The sequence below is a fragment of the Melospiza melodia genome, chromosome Z, assembly GCF_035770615.1.
Source record: "Melospiza melodia melodia isolate bMelMel2 chromosome Z, bMelMel2.pri, whole genome shotgun sequence".
NCBI classification, from domain to species: Eukaryota; Metazoa; Chordata; class Aves; order Passeriformes; family Passerellidae; genus Melospiza; species Melospiza melodia.
In genome coordinates, this window is record NC_086226.1 from 230,086 (window position 1) to 254,366 (window position 24,281).

The 24,281-nt window shown below is 41.9% G+C and overlaps 1 long non-coding RNA gene across 2 annotated transcripts; it reads right to left on the reverse strand.

The window, feature by feature from the left end:
• Positions 1-1,984: 1,984 nt before the first annotated feature.
• On the reverse strand, positions 1,985-24,281 carry LOC134431714 (uncharacterized). 2 transcript variants are annotated; one of them, XR_010031060.1, is made up of 8 exons: positions 24,003-24,281; positions 22,466-23,921; positions 5,668-5,732; positions 4,983-5,046; positions 4,217-4,292; positions 3,782-4,091; positions 3,325-3,442; positions 1,985-2,171 (listed from the first exon to the last, which is right to left on the reverse strand). It is a non-coding gene; the product is annotated as an uncharacterized LOC134431714 (long non-coding RNA). The 2 variants fall into 2 exon arrangements; XR_010031059.1 differs by lacking the exons at positions 22,466-23,921; positions 24,003-24,281 and adding an exon at positions 6,262-6,509.

Sequence of the window (24,281 nt, forward strand, 5' to 3'; positions counted from 1 at the left end):
CTACTTAAATAAAAGCCAAAACATTCCCTTTCTCTTAAACTATATTTACATATTTTTATATTTATATTCCCATTTATAATTTATATTGCCATATAATGTTATTTATATTCTATACTACAACTCTTCATATTACTTACATATATTTAACTTTAAATTTATAGGCATAGTTTAGCAATTTCTCTTTATATATTCATTATATCTTTCTATCTTAAGATCCACATTTCTATATTACTTATATTATTTAAAATAAAACTCCTGCCTCTAACCAAACAAAAACCAAGGACACCCCTTTATTTGAACCAGATTTAAAATTTAGGAAGTAAATTTATTTTTCAAAATTATAATGATATTTATATGGATATTTTTATTTATTCTATTCATAGATATTATATATATTAGAGAGAATACCTTCTAATATAATCATAGATATATATTTTCTGTATTATATATATATTATTTACTTATATTTATTTAAATTAAATATGTATATATATTTGTATTTCTATATATATTTGTATATCTGAATTTATATTTTATTTCTATCATTTAAAAACCCCAGCCTATACCCTAATAAAACCCCCCAATTTACTTTAACTCTATTTAAATATTTTTATATTTACAATCTATATTTATATATCTTGGTGTATATATATCTATATATAATAGACTATCATTTATCTATATGATAACATGTTACAATTATATACCATGTATTATAGTTTTATGTATGTATCTGTTATCTATATTTATGTTTACCACTCTAATTTTATATTTATTTTTAAATTTATATTTATTTCTATTTTCATCTCTATATTAACCCATGTAAGTTCATTAACCCGACACACCAGAGCCACAACAATACTGTACCTTTGTCAGCGCCGGCACGCAGCACACGCCCATCCCATCGCAGCACAGCAAAACAAAACCTATTTCTGTTACTAATGGAACAAACATCCCACAACGTCATTGAACCCTAATAAAAACTCAAATAAACCTAACTGTAAATAAATTTTAAATCCCACTATAAAGTAGCCCAAAACCTCCGCACATGCTCATCATAAACTTCCTCCTAAACCAGTATCTCAAAAACCCCAAAAAACTCAAACACACCTTGAAAATGACACAACTGCTAATAAAAACAAACACCCAATAAAAATTAAATCAAACCAACGCACTAGACTCAAAACTGCACAACTGACCCTAAACATTACTAAAAAAAGTCCCCAAAGCTCTACCTTTATGTTAATGCACAAATAATAACATGTCATCTATAAAAGTTATTTGAAAAAATTAAAAAAAATAATTAAAACCACGAAAATAAAAAACCTAAACTACTAAAATATTAAAAAATATCACTACCTAAATTAAAAAACGTGTTGCCTATAAAAACCCACCATATAAATGCCCCTGTCCCAAAAAATAAAAATAAAAAAAAATATTGAACCACAAAGAAATCAGAACTTAGGAACACCAAAACCATAATGTTCAAAAAGTCACACCACATCCCTTATCATACACCAACTACAAACAACAGAAAACAATACAATGAATTCTTAAAAACCACCTTAAAACCACTACATTGAAAAACATTTCAAAAATTAAAAACTGCATCTAACAAAAGCCATCTAATAAATTCACACCCAAAACTCCAGCAGCCCAGCTGGCCCTACCAAAGCTCTAGGTTCATACATACAGCAAACAAAACCAAAATCCCAGTAATACCCATCAGAAATCTAGGAAAGAATCCTATTGAAATTAATCCTGCCTCAAATACAAACCAACCCATCCAGAGTGTCAGCTTCACTCAAAAAACATTTTACACAGACTTAATACTACCAAGAAATGAAACAACACACCATATACCACCAATGAATATCATAGTGAAGGAAAAAAAAAACCACTACATTTTTTCCTTTTTGTTTTTTAAACTAACTTCTTTTATTAGCTAGAACAAAAGATTTTGCCAGGACTGTAACAACAACAACAACTTCTTTTGCTTCTTCTTCTGAAATGTCCCTTCTCACTCCCAAATTCCTTTCAACGCCTGAGTTTACATCCAAGCAAAAAAGCAAAATTCCTGCACTCGTGCGTCCGATGCTCCTGTCAGATTCTCTCTTTCCCTCCACATCTTCTTACACTTTCAGTCTTCACGCTGTCCCGCCGTGATGAGTCTGACAGAAGAATTGGCACATGTTAACAGAGCATTTCCCTCCCTCCCTCCCTCCCTCTGCTTTCCTCAGCGCATTTCAATCCATCCCAGGCCTGCAGTGATGCACGCTCACCCCAAAGCTCACAGCAAGCGTGCAGCAGCTCAGGCTCACTCGGCTCCAGGGCCCAGAGCCTGCAGGCCCTGCAGCTGCCACACGGATGGACCTGGTTCCCTCCCCGGGTGCCCAGAGGGAAACCTGAGGGCAGGCGTCCACCCCGAGGGGGCACCCGCAGCCCCGGGCAGGCATGGAGTCGCCGGCTGCTCTCTGGGGACGAGACCCTCCCTGCAGGCCACACTGCCTCGGCCTCTCCCTCCCTGGGGGACAGGCACCTCCAGGGTCTGTGACCAGCCCCCTTCCGTCAGCATCCAGGGGCTCTGTCAGAGCCAGAGGGCTCAGTTCGTGGGGAGTACCGATGGCACACAAATGGCAGCCCGAGGAAATCGTGTTCTGGCCTCTAAGTGCTTGGGACAGGGTCTGATTTTTTGTTTTGTACTTGTATGAAGATTAGTACAACAGGGCTCTGATGGATGACATGGCAACACAGAACTAAAAACTCCTCGACAGGATTACATCGACTTCTAGGAAAAGACAAAAGCCTAGGACCCTTCTGAAATCTACTTTTAATCCAAAGCACGGAGATTGTCAGCATGCTGCACCTTCCAGCTTTTCAAAGCAGCTTCCCTCTGAAGACCAGGAAACATTGATTTCTACAGAAACAATGGGCAACCCCCAGGCTAATCTCAGCACTACTGTTTAATAGGGGACCTGCCAGCGTGCCAGTCCAGCTTCAAGAGTGCTTTACTTCAGTCTAACATCCCCACACAATTCTTCTCACATCTTCCAACCCTGAAATCTTATTTTCCCCTAAAGCTTCTCTTCATTAGCAATTTCCAAGTAACATGGTATTTTTACAACATTCAGAAATGTCATGCTGGACTGTGCTAGAGAGTAATCTGCAAATATAAGCTTAGCAAAGTTTGAATTGACTTGTCCAGAGAAAAAAACTACAAGTGAACACCTACACCTGCCTACAAAGAGCTAACAAGCCCCTGGCAGCTGCCAGCATCAAAGCACAGCGGATGTCTCTAATACAGGGTAAGGATAACAATATCACCTTCTGTTCTCTCCAGCTTCTTTTCCCTGCAGTCATATTTTGCTTCTTATGATTTTTTTAGTCTCTGTATCTTCTTGGACAGCACTGAGCCCGACGACAAGGATACGAGAGTCTTTCCCTGCCGTAGGGAGAGAACCAGGAAAACAGTTAAAATAAGAACAGGGCAGTTTGAAATTCGTACTTGCAACGAGAAGCAGCGCCTAACCAACAGAACAAAAGTAAACAAAGCACGACACCTCCCTGGGGACAGAAGACTCACAAACTCTCCAGGATTTACAATTCTAGCCACCAACCCCTTCAGGACAGCAGCCAAGTGTCCCCTGGGGTGGTGCTGCACCAAAGAACCATCTGAGAGGTTCCAAAGAGTGAAATGCACAATATTTTGCAAAGACAAAAAATCTTGAAAATAACAAAAATACAATAGATGTAAACTACAGGGCAAGAGTACAAGTGTTACCTTTGGGAGCTGGAACCATCCAGGTGAGCACCTGATAACTGGATCCTCACCAGAGTTTGAACCCTTCAGGACACAGAAGGGTTTTCCCCAGGAATTTCACAGACTGAGTTTTGACAGAAGCACGCTCGCCGGATCCTCAGAAACGTCGCCCATTCTCCAGGCGTCTGGAGAGAACTGCAAATGGCTCTCACGTAGTTGGAGCTGCTTCTGTAAGGTCTCAGGGTGAATTTCACCAGATGCAACCAAATTGGGCAACTCCCAGTGGGACAGAAGGAACCCAAAGCTTGGGTAAGCAGAGCTGCAGCAAATACTGAGGAAACAAACATAACAGCGTAAAAAATAATAAACCATCCTTTTTTTTCTCTTGCTTTTGTTTTTTTTTTTTTTTTCTTATTCAGATCAGCATAGCAATTAAAGAGAAGGTGAAAAACTCACCATTACTGAACATTTCATCACCTGTAAGCTGAGCATCCTTAGCATAGGGGACTCCAAAGTTAAAATTCACCGATCCCTGGGAAATGAAACCAAATATCGTATGGTAAACAATCAAACAGCAGACATAAAAATTTGTTTCCTCTAAGGACTTTCAGGTACGTATGTATCTTTGCATTACACATTAGAACATACACTTTATACCATCACCTAACACATAATAATTTACCTTTAAATTTTGATAGTATAGCATGAATTTTTAACTTAAACTGGTGATCTATTATTATTCAGTTGGTGCCTAAAGTTATTTCTGCTGTCACGTTCAAAACAACAGGAATTTTTTTTACTGGAATGAGCAATTGATTTCAAAGTCATCACAAGCCCACCAAAACACAAAGCTGGGTTCACTGGACGGCTCTGTGAGCTAGAAGTAGTTAGGCTTGTACTTCCCTCTTGTTCTTCCAGAACCAATAAATCCTGTCAACAAAACCAGGATCTTTAGCCCGCTGCTGTGAAAGATTCTACAAGGATGATGGTTTGATTTGTGTTTAGAAGTTTTGATTTGAAATGGCCAGTCCAATGGATAAAGACAGTTTACGTAGTATTACATTACTATTATTATTATTTCTATTATTATTTTTACTAGTACTACTGCTATTGTTATCACCTGCTACTGGAAGAAACAAACCAGTAGTACCTATACTTAATTACCTTTATTTCCAGAAAATAATAAAGAAAAAGAACCAAACCTAAAAAAGTCACTTCCTACCTTTTATATCAAGGGATGAAAAATTTCTCTTGGGCTCTTCTCCAATTGATCAAGACTCATAGCACTGAAAGGCAAACAAAACAGTGCTTTATAGAAGGCCAAGTGCACGTTTCAAGGCTGAACCACCAACTGACTGCAGTGACAGCACTTACAACATGAATCGTTCCCAGAGCCTCTGTTCAATGGAATGTTCTGTGGAACTGCCGTTTCTTTCCCAAAACACTAACTTCCAACACTTCCTAATCGTATTTTGTATTTTAAAACAAAAGAAGTTAGTGAGACTCTGTGAGGAGGTCAGCTTTAAATTTATTTCCTTCCAAAGCACAGAGCTCTGTTCCATCACCCTTCCCTTTGGCTCTACACTGAATCATGGTGAGCATTTGAGGAGTGCTCAATAATCAATTCTATTTCTCTCTTTTTCTAGTTCTCTCTATTCCTAAATCATTCAAGACAAGTCAAATGAAAAATGACAAGTTCAGCATCAAAGTCACACTTTTTCTCTTTGTCTGGTCAAGAACAGGCTCTAAATCCACTTATTGCTGCCTTCAAGCTTTAAGACTTGCAAAACCATTTTGACATGTTTTACAGCTTTATCATAAAACCCACAGAACGCAAGCTCTGAATTACAGGAAAAGGTAATTCACAGGCAAATATCTAAAGAGACCACTTACTTGTAAATACATACCTTGATAGAGATCGCACTGAGAACGTTTCTGTGGGACTCTAAGGGAGACATATTTTCTGAGTATCCTGTAAACAAGAAAAGCTAGGATATATTACAAGACATCCCCGCTTTTTCTACATATTCAAATAGCATTTTTAATAAAAACAATTCAGTTAAAAAAGAAGGAAGAAAATCAAGGTAATTTTACTCAGCTATATTTACTCCCGATTTAGAGGGAAAAAAAAGTCAAGGGTGCTGCAAAGAAAAAAAAAGTGAACCATAAACGCTTACAGTAGAATTTTAAAACAAGTGCTTGCATAAAAGAATCTTATGGAATGTGAAGTAGAAAAAAAAGTGAAACCACTATCAGACCTGCCTGTTTTCTCACCATTCTACAAGAAAATCCTAAAAGCATTATAAAGTCGCTGCCTGAAACCGGTCATGGGATGTAACCAAGAACAATTTAGGCATTTGCTAATTTAGACAGAAACCTTTTCTGGATGCAAGTGTCAAATCACAAGTTTTGTCTTTCAGAAGCTCGACAATGCTGGAAAGCATTTTCCCTGGGGCTCGGCAGGGCAGGGGCGGAAGGGGGGGTGGCTTTGCAGCTCGCACCTGTGCCATCCGAAGCACACAGCCCGCCCGCTCCCTGCGCTGGGCATTCTCCCGGCCATCTCTGGCTTTACCGCCCAGCGCCGCTCCATCCGCTGTCACGGCACAAAGAGCCACGGGCACTAACGCAGGCAGCAGCCCCGCCATGCCGGCGATACCGCAGCGCTCCCTGCTCGCAGCGCCCAACACGCGGCGGAGCCGCCTCCGCCCGCAGCACCGGCAGCAGCCCGAGGGAGACGGCTGCAGCTCGGGGGCTCCTCCGGCGCCTCCGCCAGCCCGAGGGCGGCCGCCCCACCGGGACCGCGGCAGCGCCCGCCGCCGCTCGCCCGGGGCGGCTCCCGCAGCTCCCGGCCCGCGGCAGCAAAGCACCGCCTCGCCCTCCGCCATCGGCGGGCGGCAGCGCCCCCGCCCCCGGCACCGCTGAGGGAGGCCGAGGAACCGGGCGGACGCTCCTTCCGCGCTGCTCAGCTCCGCGCGGGCGGCCAGACGGAGGCTGCGCCCCTCCAGCGTCGCTGTCCCGCGCGGGAGAGGCGCCGGCAGCTGCGCGCGCACAGCCCCGCGCGGCCGCCTGGAACGCCAGCCACTCATGTGCCGCGTCAGCCGTTGCGTCACACGCCGCGCCGGCAGCACGGCCTGCCGGGAGTTGTAGTCTCGCGATGACAGCCACCGCTCCGTCCCCCGCCACCGGCAGCTGCAGTCCCTCCCGGGCATCAAACGGGTCCTTCGCCCCAGGGCGGGGAAGGACCTGAGGCAGCACCGCTCCTCCCCAATGCCCTCTCTTTTTTCCCTCCAGCTCTTTTTACTTTTTTCACTCTGTTTTTCACCACTTCCCTTCCCTTTTCCTTTTCCCTTTCCTTTCCTTTCCTTTCCCTTCCCTTCCCCTTTCTTGTATTTCTAATCTTGGTTTACCTTTCCACCTTTAGAATAAAAAAGCAGCAGTAGAAACTTGCAGGCTACCCGAGAGGAAAAAAAAAAAACTCCAAAACGAAAACGATTTAAAGAAAACTATTTATTCCCTGGGAGCCTGACATTTTCTACTGCTGCACGTGACATAGAGCTTTTATTCCTTCTTATAGATAGTTGATATTTTATATATATTTATCGTTTATATTGATGTATTATATTAATAACTATATATAGTATGCACCTTATTCAAAAAATATACGGGAAATATTTTTTAAATTATTTACCATATCTACTGCTACAACTTATTTTTCCTTATATTTCTAATTTTTATATAAATCTTTAATGTGTTTATGATATACTTCTATACTCATATTTCTACCTTTATATTATTTGTATTTGTAATTTTTACACGAAAACCCCTGCTTTGGCAAAGAAAAAACAAAACCATCCATTATTTTAAACTACCTAAATGTTTTTTTATATTTGTATTTGTCATAATATACAACAAATGATAGATATAGATAGATAGATAGATCACATCCGTATTTATATCTATTTTATATCCATTTCCTATAATATTTTTCATAAAATATATGCAGTATCACTTGTATTATATATTGTATCAATTTATGTTATTTTACATTTACAATTTAATATTATTTTTTTAGATATCTGCATATAGTTGCAATACATTTATATACTTGTATTTTTGTTTGGGTTGTATTTACATTTGTATTCTCTATTCATAAATCGAAAAACATACACAATACTCTATTAAAATTAGAATAACTTATTGTAACATATCATGACTTATGTTACATGTTAAATTTTAAAAATTGACCGAATATATAAAAATAAAATTGGCTCATTCCCATTGCTACACATCTATTTCTTTTGTTTCAATATAGTTAGAGTCATAATTGCATATTTAAAATCCAATTCCTAAATGAAATGACGAAACAAACAGCATCAAATTCCCACCAATGTCTTCCAAAAACATCAAGATACCTCCAACAGCCAAACAAGTGTCAGCGAAAAAACAAAGAACACTCTTTTCAATAACAATTCTCATCACGACAGAAAAATGGAACCAAAATAAAAGAAAATCCTCTAGAAACACACACAGCAAATTACAAAAAGTACTAAAAAAAGTCAAACCAATCTACTAAACTCAAGACAGTGCCACTGACCCTGAACGTTACTAAAAAAGAAAAAACCAACGCAATTCTACCTCTACACTAACTCAAAGAATAAACAATCCTCTGTAAAAATAACTTTAAACCTGAACTAATTAACAAAATGGAAAAACATCTCAACCACTAAAAACTAAGAAATTAACTACCCAAATAAATAAATAAATACTTTAAAAACCCACCATATAAATACCCACGTTCCCAAAATAAACCCTGATAAACAATACTCAAATACATTAAAAGACAACAACAACAACCACCAAAAAAAGAAAATAAAGAAAGCAACAACAAGAATAATACCAAAAACCAAATAAACTGAAATCTGCAACAAAAAACTTATTCCCAACTGAATAAACCCATAGTGCCTCAAGCTATCAAAATAAAAATACCACCTAGAAACAAACACAAAGACTAAAGACAAACGTAACCATAAACAATGTCCCCCAAATTACCCGTAACCATAAAACATACACTACAATCAAACAAACCAAACAAATAAAAGCCCTGGAAGACGATAAACACACATGCAATTATCGAGATTAAAAACCCGCTGCTATGAACGACAGGACGCTTCCCCAAGCCCCCCAAAACAAACACTACACACTCACGCTAATAAAAGCCACCGCAACAGAATTAAAATGCGAACCGCTGCTTCGCGCTACGACCCGTAAAAAACATTGCGCGCCCTTCTAAACATAATACCCCGGCAAAAAAATATATATCCGACTACAAAACCCAATCCGAAACGAACCTTTATCATCCCTACCGGCACCGAGAACCGTGCCGCTCAGGAAGAACACCGTATCCCTTAGCGGACACCCGCTGCAAACCGAACCCAGCGATGCCATCACCGCCTCCAAAGCGCCTCCGAGCCACGGCACCGCCGAACGTGGAGCGGCCGAACCCCGCGCTCGCTGCCGGCCCCGGACGGAGCGCGGCTCCCGGCAGGAAAGCGGCTCCTGCGGCGGCCGCTCCGGCACGCGGGGCCGGCGCCGTCCCGGGGAGCCCCGCCCGCTGCCCCTGCCCGGCGGGGCCGGCACCGGGCCCGGGGCTACCGGCGGCGCCCGAGCCCCGCGCCCGGAGCGGACGGAGCGGCCGGCACCGCCCGGGCCGGCGCAGCAGCGCCCGCGCCGCCTCTGCCGCCCTCGGCCGGCCCGGCCCGGCTCCGCTCGGCTCCGCACGGCTCGCACCGGCGCGGCTCCGCCACTGCCGCCCTCGGCCGGCCCGGCCGCGCCGAATCCCCCGTGCGCCCCGGCAGCTGCCCGGGCCGTGCCAGCAGCGCTCCCGAGCGGGAACGTTCCGCGCCGGGCCGCGGGCACGGGCAGCGCCCTCCAATGCAGCGGCACAGCCCCATTGCAGCCCTGCAAACGCTGCCGGAGCTGCGGCTTCCCGCAAGCCAGCCCCGAAACCGCAGACGGGGCGCACCTCACTTCAACAAGGGCAAAGAAATGTGTTCTCCCCTCCAATTTCACCCCCTAGGAGAGCAGAAAAGAAGGGGCGCTCCCCAAATGAAAGCCTTCGACTGATGGGAAAGGGCGATTTCGAAGGGCGATTTCTCCATTCAAACCCTTCAAAAGGAGGGACACAAGGGCTGCCCCCTCCATTTAAACCCGAGGGTGGTGAAAATGGGGTGGCTGCCTTCAAATCAAACCCAGAATACCACAAGAATACTTTTCCCATTCCCCTTAGAATAGAACGCAGGGATTCCCTGTCACCCCCGGGATACCCCTAACAGCCTGGAAAAGGCAGCTTTTCCTGCAATCAACACCCTTCAAACCACAAGTCAAGAGGGATCCCCTCAGGTCAAACGCAGACAATAAAAGAAGAGGAGCTGCTTCCTTCTCCTTAATTCCTTTTGTCTTCATAAGCTCCATTTTTGTTCCTGGGGAACCGGGGAGGGACTGGCAAGATGAAACTGCAAAGGGGAAGGAGAAAATTCCCCGCTCCGAACCCACACGGGCTCACCTGTTCGGCCGCTGCTCCCCGGCACAAAGATTCGTCCCTCGGCGCCTCCTTTAAGCGATGCTCCACGTACCCAAGCGCGGATCCAGGCGTTGCCCCCGACCCTGTGGGAAGCTCTCGCAGTCCTTCCATGAGACAGCGCCGGGAGCGCCCCATAAACCCCTCCACTCAGCAGCTCCATGCAAAAGGGAGCTGAGGCAAAGCCTCCCCCTAAAACAGCCTCGCCCCGGCAGGAGCCGGCCCCTCATCATCCTCACACTCACACCTGGGCTGCTCCGAGCCCCCATCATCCTCACACTCACACCTGGGCTGCTCCGAGCCCCCATCATATATTTTTCATATTTATATTCGCATTTATATTTAGAATTTATATTACTGTATAATAAAAATTATATTATATATTGCATCTCTTCATGTTACTTACATAGATTTCTATTTCTATTCATAGTTTGGTATTATATCTTTATATCTCTATATATTTATTATATATTTCTGTATGTCGATTTACATTTCTATAGTACTTATTTAAAATAAAACCCCTGCCTCTAACCAAATAAAAAGCAAAGACACCCCTTTATTTAAAACACATTTAAAATTTTAAAAATAATTTTGTTTGTCATAATTCTATTCACACCTATATTTGTAATTTTCATTTATTATATTTATAGATATTATATATATTCAGAGAATACCTTTTTATATAATAATAGGTATATTCTTTTGACACAATAGATTTCTTTTACTGATATTTATATATATTAAATATTTATTGATATCGACATATAGATGATATATTTGGATTTCTAGTTTTATATTTTTTATGAAATCTCCAGCCTATACCCCAATAAAAGCCAAACAATCCCCAATTTATTTAAACTATATTTAAACATAAATCCTGTCACAGCTGCATTGCACAGCAGTGCCCCAAACTAATCTGACACTTGTTCATCTCCTGGACCTGAATCTGAACCGGCTCACCTTGATCGCACCTGGCAGAACCATTTTCGTACCTTTTTCTGGCATTTCTTGGGTTTTTTCTTGAATTTTTTGTGGCCCTTATTGCCTCTCTTTCTTGCCTTGTTTCTTGATTTTTTTTTTCTGGCACTTCTTGGGTTTTTTTCTTCGTTTCTTCTTGCCCATCTTGGTGTTTTTTCTGGTTTTTCCTTGCCCCCCTTGGGTTTTTTTTTTTCAGGTTTTTTATTTTTTTTTCCCCCTGTTTTTTTTTTTCTGTGGTATTTCTGGGATTTTTCTTGCCCATCTTGGATTTTTCAGGGAGGGGGGGTGTTTCTCGCCCATCCCGAGGTTTTTTCTGTGGCTTTGTTTTTTGTTGGTTTCTTTTTTCTTTTCTTTTTATTTTTTTTTTCCCTAGGTTTCTCCTTGCCCTCTTGGTTTTTGGGTTTTTATTGTCTGTCTTCCTTCTTTCCTCCCTTCCTTCCTGTCCTTCCTTCTTTCTTCCTTTCATTTCCTTTCCTTATTTTCTTTTTTTCTTTTTCTTACTTTCTTTCTTTCCCTGCATTTCTAATCTTGGTTTTCCTTTCTAGCTTTAGAATAAAAAAGCAGCAGTAGTAACTTTCAGGCTACCTGGGAGTAAAAAAAACTCCAAAACGAAAATGATTTAAAGAAAACGATTTATTCCCTGGGAGCCTGAAATTTTCTACAGCTGCACTTGACAGAGAGCTTTTATCCCTTCTTATCGATAGTTGATATTTTATACTTTATACAGCGCCCCCTGCCGTGTGCACCGGCGCACTGCAGGCACAGCGCCCCCTGCCGCGTGCACCGGCGCACTGCAGGCACAGCGCCCCCTGTCGTCTGCACAGGCGCACTGCATGCAGAGCGCCGCGGCGTCGTTCGGTTCTGTTGAATGAAACTCGGCTGAATTGGGCTTGCTTCGGCTCTTGGTCTAAACTCGTTTCAGTTCGGCTCTTCGGCTGAACTGCGCACGGTTCGGCTAAACTCGGTCGTATTCGGCACATTGTCTAAATGCGGCTCAAGTCGGCTACAGTCGGCTATCGGTTGCAGTCGGCTATCATCGGCTCTTGGTGTAAACTGGGCTGTTTTCGGCCGCACTGGGCTCTTGGGTTGCAGTCGGCTGTTTGCGGCCACACTGGGCTCTTCGGTGAAACTCGGCTGTTTCCGGCCACACTGGGCTCTTCGGGGAAACTCGGCTGTTTCCGGCCACACTCGGCTCTTCGGCTCTTCGGAACTATTCGGCCCGGCTCGGCTCCCTCAGGGCGGGAAAGCCGACGTGAGAGGACCCCGGCACAGCGAGGCGTTTACCCAGATGCCTCTCACAAACCCGCCAAAATACGCCCGCCCGCGGCGCCGCTGAGCCCACAGCATGTCTCGGGTACACATGAAACGCCACAGAAAAATCCGTCGGGGCCGCCATGACGTCGGTATTCCGTGCAGGCAGTGCAGTTAAACACCCACCCGGTCCTCCACTTTCCCGCCCTTTTCGCCGCCATCTTGAGAAGGTCAAACAAAACTCCGCGACATCGCCCACGCGCCACTCCCAAGCTGGCGGCCGCTCGCTGCACGCCTGCAGTACCGCGCTCTGCCCACAAGGCGGCAGCACTGCCGCCCGCCCCAGCCGGGGGCGCAGCGCGCCTCGGGGCTGCGGCAGCGAAGGCGGCAAAAAAGAACAGGGGCGACCCCCGCCGAAAACTGCTCTGAAATAAATGCCCCAAAACAACCGGGAAGAGGGAAAAAAAACTTCTGCCTCTAATCTAATAGGATAAAAGACAAAACAAAACCAAACAAAACACAACACAAAAAAAAAAAAAATTAAAAAAATAATTAAATATTTTTTAAAATATTTTTTCATATTAATATTCACATTTCTATTTACAATGTATATTGATGTACACTGTCCATTTATACATTTCTTTTTATAAATACATTTCTATTCCATATTGCATATATCCCTAAAACTTTAATTTATTTGTATATTTTTATAATTATTTTTACATAGTAAGTATGTATTTCTGGTACTATTTTTACTTCTGTAACACTTGGATTATTTAAAATAAAACCTTTGCCTCCATCCACATTAAAGCCAAAAAGAACCCCTTTCTTCAAAACTGTACTTAAATATTTTTTAAATTCTATTTTTCAGGTTCATATTCACATTTACATTTAAAATGTATACTTATGTATACTGTTATTTGTATTTTTCATTACATCTCTTCCTATTATTTGTATTTATTTATATTTTGTGGTTATATAATATATTTATATCTTGATTGTATATCTCAATATTTAGAAATATATAACAATAATAACTACATTCATATGATTTAAAATAAAAACCCTGCCTCTAACACAAGAATAAAAAAGCCCAACCTTTGTTTTAAACAATATTTAAATAGATTTTATCCTCGTGTTCAATTTTTATATTCATATTTGTATTTATAATGTATATTAATGTATATTGCTTACTTATGCATTTATCTTTACCAATGTCAATTTATAAATAAATTTATATTCTATATTACATCCGATGCGAGTAGGTATTTATATTTTTTATATATTTTTATTCATGTTTTTTATATTGATTAAATATTTCTGCGTCAAGATTTTTACTTCTGGAACACTTATAAAAAACCCTGCCTCTACTTAAATAAAAGCCAAAACATTCCCTTTCTCTTCAACTATATTTACATATTTTTATATTTATATTCCCATTTATAATTTATATTGCCATATAATGTTATTTATATTCTATACTACAACTCTTCATATTACTTACATATATTTAACTTTAAATTTATAGGCATAGTTTAGCAATTTCTCTTTATATATTTATTATATCTTTCTATCTTAAGATCCACATTTCTATATTACTTATATTATTTAAAATAAAACTCCTGCCTCTAACCAAATAAAAACCAAGGACACCCCTTTATTTGAACCAGATTTAAAATTTAGGAAGTAAATTTATTTTTCAAAATTATAATGATATTTATATGGATAGTTTTATTTATTCTATTCATAGATATTATATATATTAGAGAGAATACCTTCTAATATAATCATAGATATATATTTTCTGTATTATATATATCTTTTTTACTTATATTTATTTAAATTAAATATGTATAGATATTTGTATTTCTATATATATTTGTATATCTGAATTTATATTGTATTTCTATCATTTATTTAAAAACCCCAGCCTATAACCTAAAAAAACCCCCAATTTACTTTAACTCCATTTAAATATTTTTATATCTACAATCTATATTTATATATCTTTGTGTATATATATATATATAAAACAGACTATCATTTACCTATACGATAATATGTTCCAATTATATACCATATATTATAGTTCTATGTATGTATCTGTTATCTATATTTATGTTTACCACTCTAATTTTATATTTATTTTTAAATTTATATTTATTTCTATTTTCATCTCTACATTAAACCATGTCAGTTCATTAACCCGACGCACCAGAGCCACAACAATACTGTACCTTTGTCAGCGCCGGCACGCAGCACACGCCCATCCCACCGCAGCACCTCAAAACAAAACCTATTTCTATTACTAACGGAACAAACATCCCACAACACTGAACCCTAATAAAAACTCAAATAAACCTAACTGTAAACAAATTTTAAATCCCACTATAAAGTAGCCCAAAACCTCCGCACATGCTCATCATAAACTTCCTCCTAAACCAGTATCTCAAAAACCCCAAAAAACTCAAATACACCTTGAAAATGACACAACTGCTAATAAAAACAAACACCCAATAAAAATTAAATCAAACCAACTCACTAGACTCAAAACTGTACAACTGACCCTAAACATTACTAAAAAAAGTCCCCAAAGCTCTACCTTTTTGCTAATGCACAAATAATAACCTATAATCTATAAAAGTTCTTTGAAAAAATTAAAAAAAAAAACCTTGAAAATAAAAAACCTAAACCATTAAAATACTAAAAAACATCACTACCTAAATTAAAAAACGTATTGCCTATAAAAACCCACCATACAAATGCCACTGTCCCAAAAAATAAAAATAAAAAAAACTATCCAACCACAAAGAAATCAGAACTTAGGAACACCAAAACCATAGCCTTCAAGAAGTCACACCACATCCCTCATCATACACCAACTACAAACAAGATAAAACAATACAATGAATTCTTAAAAACCACCTTAAGACCACTACATTGAAAAACATTTCAAAAATTACTTATATTTATTCAAATTAAATAAATAGATGCAAATATATATACAAAAACAACCTGATAAGAGACTAAGAACTTTTTCAACAGATAACCACAGTACTAATTTCAGAGTTGGAAAAATATTTTGGCGTAATCACTACCACATAATTAACCCAAAGTAGAAAAATTCCCAGAAAACCAACAAAACAAACTAAACTCATTTCTGAGCACCATAGTCCTTCCTCACTCACAATATGCAATTAATTCTCTCCTGCCATTTACATCCCCAGCATCATCCCATACTGAGCATTCCTGGCATCAGAAGTCACTCGGAGCCAATTAACATCCAACTTTCCCTTCCTCAGGACTGTGAGCTTTCTGTGTCTTTATGCACACAAGGAGCAGCTGTCAGACCCACCTCTCAGCAGCCTAACAAGCACTCAGATGTTCTCTCCAGGTTCAGGGGCTGCTCACAGTGAGGCAGCTTTCAATCCAGTCAGGATTGCCTCGCTTCTTCCCTGGCAGTAGCCTTGCACAATTACCTCAGCTGGAAGTCAGACCCCACTCCCTGAATTCTCATCTCTGCCTTTAAGTAATGCGTTGTGTGGAAGACTGTGCAGCAGTTTCTGAAAGAAAGTGATTTCAGGAGAAATGGGAAATTCATGGTCTCCAGTTTCTCAGTTAGTTGGTGAGTGTCAGGGGTCATCTAATAACAGCACCATCAACAGTTTCAGCACTACCTCTGCGCAACCAACACTTGTTAGGACATGGAGTGCAGTGCTGTCATGGCTAAAGTGAAGAGAAGTGCTGTCATGGCTAAACGCTTTCAGGGATCAGGGAAATGGGGAGGAAGCAGGAAGGCAGGAGATCAGGAGTTTCACACTGCCTCTCACCATAGCTCTGTGCCAAGTACTTGACACTGGCAGGGGTCTGTGCACAAATCACAAACAGGGCAGGGCTGCTGGGAACTGCCTTGAGCCGTTTGATTTTCCAGCATCAGCCTCATTCCATGGTTACGGCAATGGGAAGATGCCACCAGCTCACATCTCAGGCAGCAGACCAAGAACTCAATGTCACAACTCACTTTATCAGTTTTTTGCCCCATCACACAAAGCAAAAGCACATTGACAGTAGCTCTATCCAACCACTGTAAGCACAGGTGCTTTTGGTTAAACAATGCTTGCTTATTTCAAATACAATACCTGCTTGTGAGCCTTAAACACAATGCACAGAGCTCCAGTATTAATCCTAGAACTTCCTAATATCATGCTAGATAAACTTTCTGTAGTTTAGGGAGTTATTCTAGGCAAGTGTTAATACACAGACCATTGTTCTATTTGTCCTTGCTTTTCCACAGTTTAAATAGTTTTTCTGCTGACCAATCTCATGGCTGCTGCTCAGCTCTGATCACAGTTCTGCTGTCTCTGAGGCCTGCCTTTTGCAGCTTTCCCAAACCCCTCTGATTTTACACATTCCCACAGTACTCAGTGCTGGATGAACCCTAGTGCAGAAACAGAGGAAGCAGGATTTAGAGTGAGTCTACTCACCCAAAGTACTGGGAAAGAAACTCCCTATCAGATGAGTTCTGCAGATCACAGACAGGAGGAAATGCAGTTACAATGGGTTATGCCTGAGAACTGTGCTCACATGCAGTTTCCCTGGGGGTTTTTGGCCCTGCTAGCAAACCTCACCCTTGGAAGCACATGAGCAGAAACAGATGGGTCCCCCAGCGAGCACCTTGCTAAGATAACCCTCACAAAAAAACCATTCCATTCCCTGTGGTAAATTATAACTGCTGAACTGCCAGCTGATGGCATTGCTGCCCCAGGGCTCTGTGTTTGTAACTCTGCACACGTTGGGAGCGACAGCAGCTGAGCTGACACCTTTCTATGGGGAAGAGCCTTCAGTCTGCACGTCCTTTTCAACCATTTCAAGCAAAGACACTGGCCCAGGGTTACAAGGAATAACAGCCGTGGAACTTCTCCTTGAAAATGCTACAGCTGAAATAAAGCTGCCAAGGTGTGCTGACATGGGCCATTCCTGTTTCTCACACAGAACCTGTCACAAAACTAAATGCTGCAACAGGAGCAGACAGCATGCCAAGCAGGCACTGCTGATCTGAAATGTATCCAAAATAACTAAACCTCCTGAGCCTGGAAATCCTGGCTTGAAATTCCATTACAATAAACTTTCCAGCACTGGCACTCTGGGATTTGGAAAGTAGAGTCTGTTCTCTTGGTCTTGTTAATTCCTTGATTTATCCTCACTTTTGTGTTCAGCCCCAAATAAGTCAGATTCTACTCAATTACAGTCTGAACTGGACAATATTTCCCTACTCAGCTGAGTGGTGTTCCATCACAGTGAACTAAAAAAAAAAAAAAAGGCTACAAAGATGCAGCACAGGTCTTTTCTTTCCTTAGCTTGCTATGCCTACTTTTTAATTACTACTCCATTTTCCTAGAAACCTACTTAGACTGGGAGAATACTACCAGTTACCTGCCTATCTGTGAAAGTTATCACAAAAACCAGAAGAAATAATCCAGATTAGGACCAAAAACAGCACCCCCCCCCCCCCCCCAAATTGCCACATCTGCAGAAGAGAATTCCACCAATAAGCCTGTTCTGGTGCAGATATAGCAGGCAGAATTTTTTTCCAAGCAAAATACAGCTGGACCTTGACAAATCCTTCACATTGAAATGAAGTTGTATTTTTGTACCTGGGAAAACTCTAATAAGTATAGTCAAAGAAACTATTCTGATAGAGAAGGGAAATACCTCCTGTATTCACATGTTAAAAAGTCTTGGATTGGTTCCTCAACATTTTGGAATTCACTTCCAGTTTTCTTGCCCAGCACAGCAATCACTGCCAGTCTCAGTCACAGGTGCATTGACAGAATCCTAAAAGATGCTGAGGACCAGTCCTAAATTCATTTATGAGTTCAGTTCTGTTATCAGAAGGATAGCATCAGTTTTCTTTGTCCCTATCTAGTTTTCTTCCTCGATTTTCAATTTCCCAGAAGGGAAGCCCCAGACTTCCACATCTGTCCTTTCCTTACTGGAAGCCTCCTCAGGGAAGATGAGGCATTATCAGATGTCATTTCTTCCCTTGTCCTGGGGACCCTCAAACACCACCACAGTCTGATTACTTGTTTAGAGACAAAACCATTTGAATTAGTGCTAGGAACCTTGTCCCACCTCTATTGGACCTCTATTTCTGCTTCTCTTGTATTTTTATTTCACCAGACTGCAACTTTTTCAGATTTGTTTGTCAGCAAACCTGGTATGTCAAAAAATTGTTCAACTGAGAAGCTCCATCTGAAAGTGCTTAGGCTATCAGATAACCCAGGCAATGTTTTACTCACACCCTGATAGTTAAAACTATTAAACTTGCATCCCACCTAGCATGTTGACACAGCATTACCAGGAAACAAAGTTCATTTTGTCTACACATGCAAAAATCATGAGGTGAAAGACGTGGCAGAGCATTTTGACTGATACAGCAAAGTTCTTACGACATAAAGTAGTGTGTGTGGTTTTCCTGGTTGGGTTTTTTTTTTTTTTTTTTTCTGTTGTTGCTGTATCTTTATTTTTTTTTAATAATACACAAAGTTCAGTCATTTGAGAAAACCCTCAAAGAGTAATTGCCACACCAGCGCTATTTAGCATGTTCCTTTCTCCTTTTTTCCCTGACTGAAACCCACATCAAGTAATTACATGCAATTAAACATATTCTTTCCAATGCTTTTGCCTTGTTTTCTTTTTTCATTTCACTACAATTACTGTGAATTCTCTTTTACTCATCAACTTGCACTTTTCAAGCAAATTTTCATGCATTTTATGCATCAAAAGGGCCAATACCTCAAAGAGGAGGATCTTTGTAGCCTGCCCTGATGGAGGGCCATTTCATCCAAATCTCATCATTTTCATCCAAATCTGTGCTGCGCCTCATCAAGGCTGTGATAATGGGCTCTACACAGCAGAAATAGTCAAATTGCAATTGGAACCAGAGAATTTTTTTTTTATTTGCTGCAAAGTAGCAATTACACGAATCTTCAGCTACAAAAGCGAACCTCTCAAACAACAATGCTGTAAATCAAGCAGTTTGTTCACTTGAGATAGGAACCTAATAAGAGAAAAATATTCTCCAAAAGAATTCATCCCGTCATTGAATTTTTAGGCTGTTTGAGATACAGACTGTGTCTGGATGCCTAAGGGGGTCTTAAGAGCCACACAGGCAGTGGTATGGTGCAAATAACAAACACATGAGTCAGCACTGACAGACAGAAAGGGCAGGATCCCTGTCCTTTATCAAATCACTATGGATAGGATCTTCCTTGTCTCAAATATTTTAGGAGCACAAACACTCTTCAGCCTCCATTAAATAACATGGTATTGACTCCTCTCTATGCCAAGGATTGAAGAAACATGCTACAGCCTCACCTAGAGGAGTTATAACAACTCCCAGTCCTATGCACAGGTGACCTGTCCAATTACTAACTAAAACAGATTAATAACAGAAATATAGTCAAAGACCAACAGAACTAATAAACCTTCTTCTACAGAACATCATACTTGTTTCTCATCCTCTCCATGAACCAGTCACCACCAAAAACATATTGGGAAACCAGAGAGCCTGAAGGAAACCATTCCTTCATGCACTCCATGTTCTTAGCACTCAAAGCTGCAGGGAATTTTCCTTGAGCAGGTAAGGATATGGTGACAATGCACTTTGAGACTATTACTGCATGATGCTCCCAGGCAATCCATTCAAACAGACTGATTCACCTCAGCCCAGCTGAGCACACCACAGAAGCAGAATAACTCTGCTAGAGCTGGTTTCTGTATGGAACAGGCTGATGAGCTCCAGCCACTGTGCTGTGCCCAGTGATTCCAGCTCAGCTCTCTGAATTTCTGCTGAAATGGGAAGGCAGGTTGCCAACACAGGCTGGGATTAGACAGAAGGCAGCACTGGAATCAGCTGAGGACTCAGGAGCTCCACACCTGAGGGCTCACATGTGTTTTGTTCTGCTGAAAATCCAATTTTGTCACTGGTCTGGAATGAGGAGTGTTCTTGAATCATTTTCATCTGAGAAGCAGTTGAAAATATGTATAGGAATATATAGTATACATAGAAATAGATGTTATATAGTATATATACTTTATATATATCAATTATTATATAAAAGTACATATTTTATATTATATATATTATTATTAAATAATATATATAATTCTATATATCTAGAGCTATATCTAGAGCCATGTGTTAAACCATCCATTTTTGCCTGAAAATCAGTTCCCTGTCTGAAGTTAAAATCATGAACAGTGAACATGTTATGGACAGTGGAAGTTGCAAGCCAAACTAATTTACAGATGGAGAGTCGCGCTTTATGGCACCTTTTACGACAGCCGCGCCTTACGGCACCTTTTACGACAGTCGCGCTTTACGGCCGTCTTTACGACAGTCGCGCTTTACGGCCGTCTTTACGACAGTCGCGCTTTACGGCCGTCTTTACGACAGTCGCGCTTTACGGCACCTTTTACGACAGTCGCGCTTTACGGCACCTTTTACGACAGTCGCGCTTTACGGCACCTTTTACGACAGTCGCGCTTTACGGCCGTCTTTACGACAGTCGCGCTTTACGGCACCTTTTACGACAGTCGCGCTTTACGGCACCTTTTACGACAGTCGCGCTTTACGGCACCGTTTACGACAGTCGCGCTTTACGGCACCTTTTACGACAGTCGCGCTTTACGGCCGTCTTTACGACAGTCGCGCTTTACGGCACCTTTTACGACAGTCGCGCTTTACGGCACCTTTTACGACAGTCGCGCTTTACGGCACCTTTTACGACAGTCGCGCTTTACGGCCGTCTTTACGACAGTCGCGCTTTACGGCACCTTTTACGACAGTCGCGCTTTACGGCACCTTTTACGACAGTCGCGCTTTACGGCCGTCTTTACGACAGTCGCGCTTTACGGCACCTTTTACGACAGTCGCGCTTTACGGCCGTCTTTACGACAGTCGCGCTTTACGGCCGTCTTTACGACAGTCGCGCTTTACGGCACCTTTTACGACAGTCGCGCTTTACGGCCGTCTTTACGACAGTCGCGCTTTACGGCACCTTTTACGACAGTCGCGCTTTACGGCACCTTTTACGACAGTCGCGCTTTACGGCACCTTTTACGACAGTCGCGCTTTACGGCACCTTTTACGACAGTCGCGCTTTACGGCACCTTTTACGACAGTGCTGCTTTACGGCACCTTTTACGACAGTCGCGCTTTGCGGCCATCTTTACGACAGTCGCGCTTTACGACACAATTTGCGACAGGTTTTTCTTGCCCATCTTGGAGTTTTTTCTTGCCAGTCCTGGCGGGTTTTTTCCGAGTTTATTCTCACCCCTCTTGAGTTTTTTAATGTGTTTTTTGTCGATCTTCTCCTTGCCCATCTTGATTTTTTTTGTTTTGGAGGTTTCTTTCCTGCCCATCTTGAGGTTTTTTTCTTGGTTTTATCTGGGTTTTTCCTGCCTGTCTTGGCGTTTTTTCCGTTTTTTTTCCCCTGTTTTATTTTTCTGGGTTTTTTCTGGTCCATCTTGGTTTGGTTTTTTTTCCTGGGTTTTCTTGCCCATCTTGGGACTTCTTAGCTTTGTTTCCTGGGTTTGCTCTTGCCCATCTTGGGTTTTTTGGGTCTTTTCTAGCCTATCTTGGGGTATTTTTCTGGGTTTTTACTCGTCCGAGACCAAAAAAAAAAAAAACCCACAGCCGGCACGAAGGCGGCTGGGGATTTTTTATTCTCAATTTAACAGTGAGTTGCAAAACCTGAAAAGCAAAAGTCATATACACAACGTTAAATCCAGTCATCATGCGCTCACACACGCAGAGACAAGCAGACAGACACAGCCACGTGTTCTAACACACACTCACCCACTCCTTCCACTTACACGCTCGCTGTGGCCCTTACCGGAGATGCTGAAGAAGGTGCTTTGACACATCTTCTGGCTGCTGCTCCTTGAGGTAAATGGCAGATCCTGGGGAAATCAGCAGCCTCAGGGACCTGTGAGATGACAGGAAGGGTCAACAAGTGGCTGACAGCTAGGACTTGTCCCCACTGTGGATGGATATATTTTCTACTCAAAATCCCACAAAAGACAGATGAACAGTAAAGTTGATATAACTGTTCTACCTAACTGTGACTACAGTCCAGGGCAGGGCAGCTTCAATCCTAAGTGGTACAGTGTAAGTACACACAATATAAGCTGACGCATACAGCGCAAGTGTACATAGAGTGTAAGTACAGACAATATAAGGCGACATGCTTACATACAGAGTAAGTACAGACAATATACTGTATGTAAGTGCATCGCCTTATAAGTACATACAGTATAAGCCAGCATAGGTACACACAATATAAACCACAACTTAACATAACTCTCTGGAAGATTACTTATACCCTTTGAGAAGATGCAACCTATAGAACTACTGCAGTCACGTGAGGAGGGTGTAAGATGCTCCCTCTAGAAGTCCAAGAAAATGGAAAAAAAGGCACTACCAAACCTGATAGTAAGAAGGAAGATGGATGAGAACATCTTGTCCCTGTGAGACATTCCCATCTCAATGAGTACAAATGTAAAGATGCTGGAATAAGGGATATCCGGAAAGGAATGTGAGTAGAACACGGCCTATATGGCACAGAAGAGAGCCAATAAAGCATCGAGATGTAACAAAGGCCTATGATGTGGAAGACAATGGACACACACTACATAACACAGACACCATAACAGACACATACGACATAACACAGAGACAAGTTGCAACTGCTTGGCACTTTCCCTTTAGGGACCTGAGAGTCCTAGCACAAGACGAGCCAGAGGCCGATGAGGCCAAGGGAAAGGAAGCCCTATGACAGCAGCACGTGATGATGAAATGTAACTCATTAAAGGAACTTAGGGCCAAAGCAGTTAGGAGGATGCTCGAGAGGCTCAGCAAGCCTAGAGAAGGAAGCGGACTGCCAGGTGACTGCGGCTACAGCTCCGGACCTGAAGGCGAGCTCCTCGGGGGAAAGAGCCATGACGACATCAAGTCGAGGAAGGCAGATGACGCAAAGTTCACAAGAATGTGGATATGGGTAGGAACTGCCCTGCCCGGCAAAGGGTCTGGTGAGGCTGAGGAGAAACCCTCTCCCTTTACTTCCAGAGAGCCCGTCCCACTACAGACCTCTCTGCTAAGCTGACATCAGATTGCCTCCTGTGATAGTAAAGGCTTTTCCCCTTCTCCCAACCACTGGCCCCAACACTTAGCTTTTGGAAGACAAGCGGACAAAATCCATCCTCGGTCGGACGTGCACGTTGAGATGTTCTCAATGTGTGTGCTTCGGTGCTGCCGCTTCCAAGCTGTGGCTACAAGCCTCCCCAGGGTACCTAAGGCAAAACAGAGAAGGTGACTATTGCCCTCAAAAACAGTAATCCCCAGGACTCCTTCGCACCCCTGCCCCTGCTCACCTCAAGTCTTGGTTTGACTCCAGAGGCCGCCCAGAAGATACCTGCAAAAAGAAAATGTACACACTTAGCATGCTGCTGCATAACGCTCACCTAGGAATCAGCCTGCCTAAACCCCGAGTCACCTGCCCTCCTCTCTTCCTCGGCATGACTAGGGCAGCGACAGCACCTGCAAAGAAACAAAGCTGAAAAGCATGCTGAGATACTGTGAAAACACAACCTCCCAACCCTGACAAGTATGCCACACTGATACCTTAAGCTTGAACCCACCTGGCATGGGCA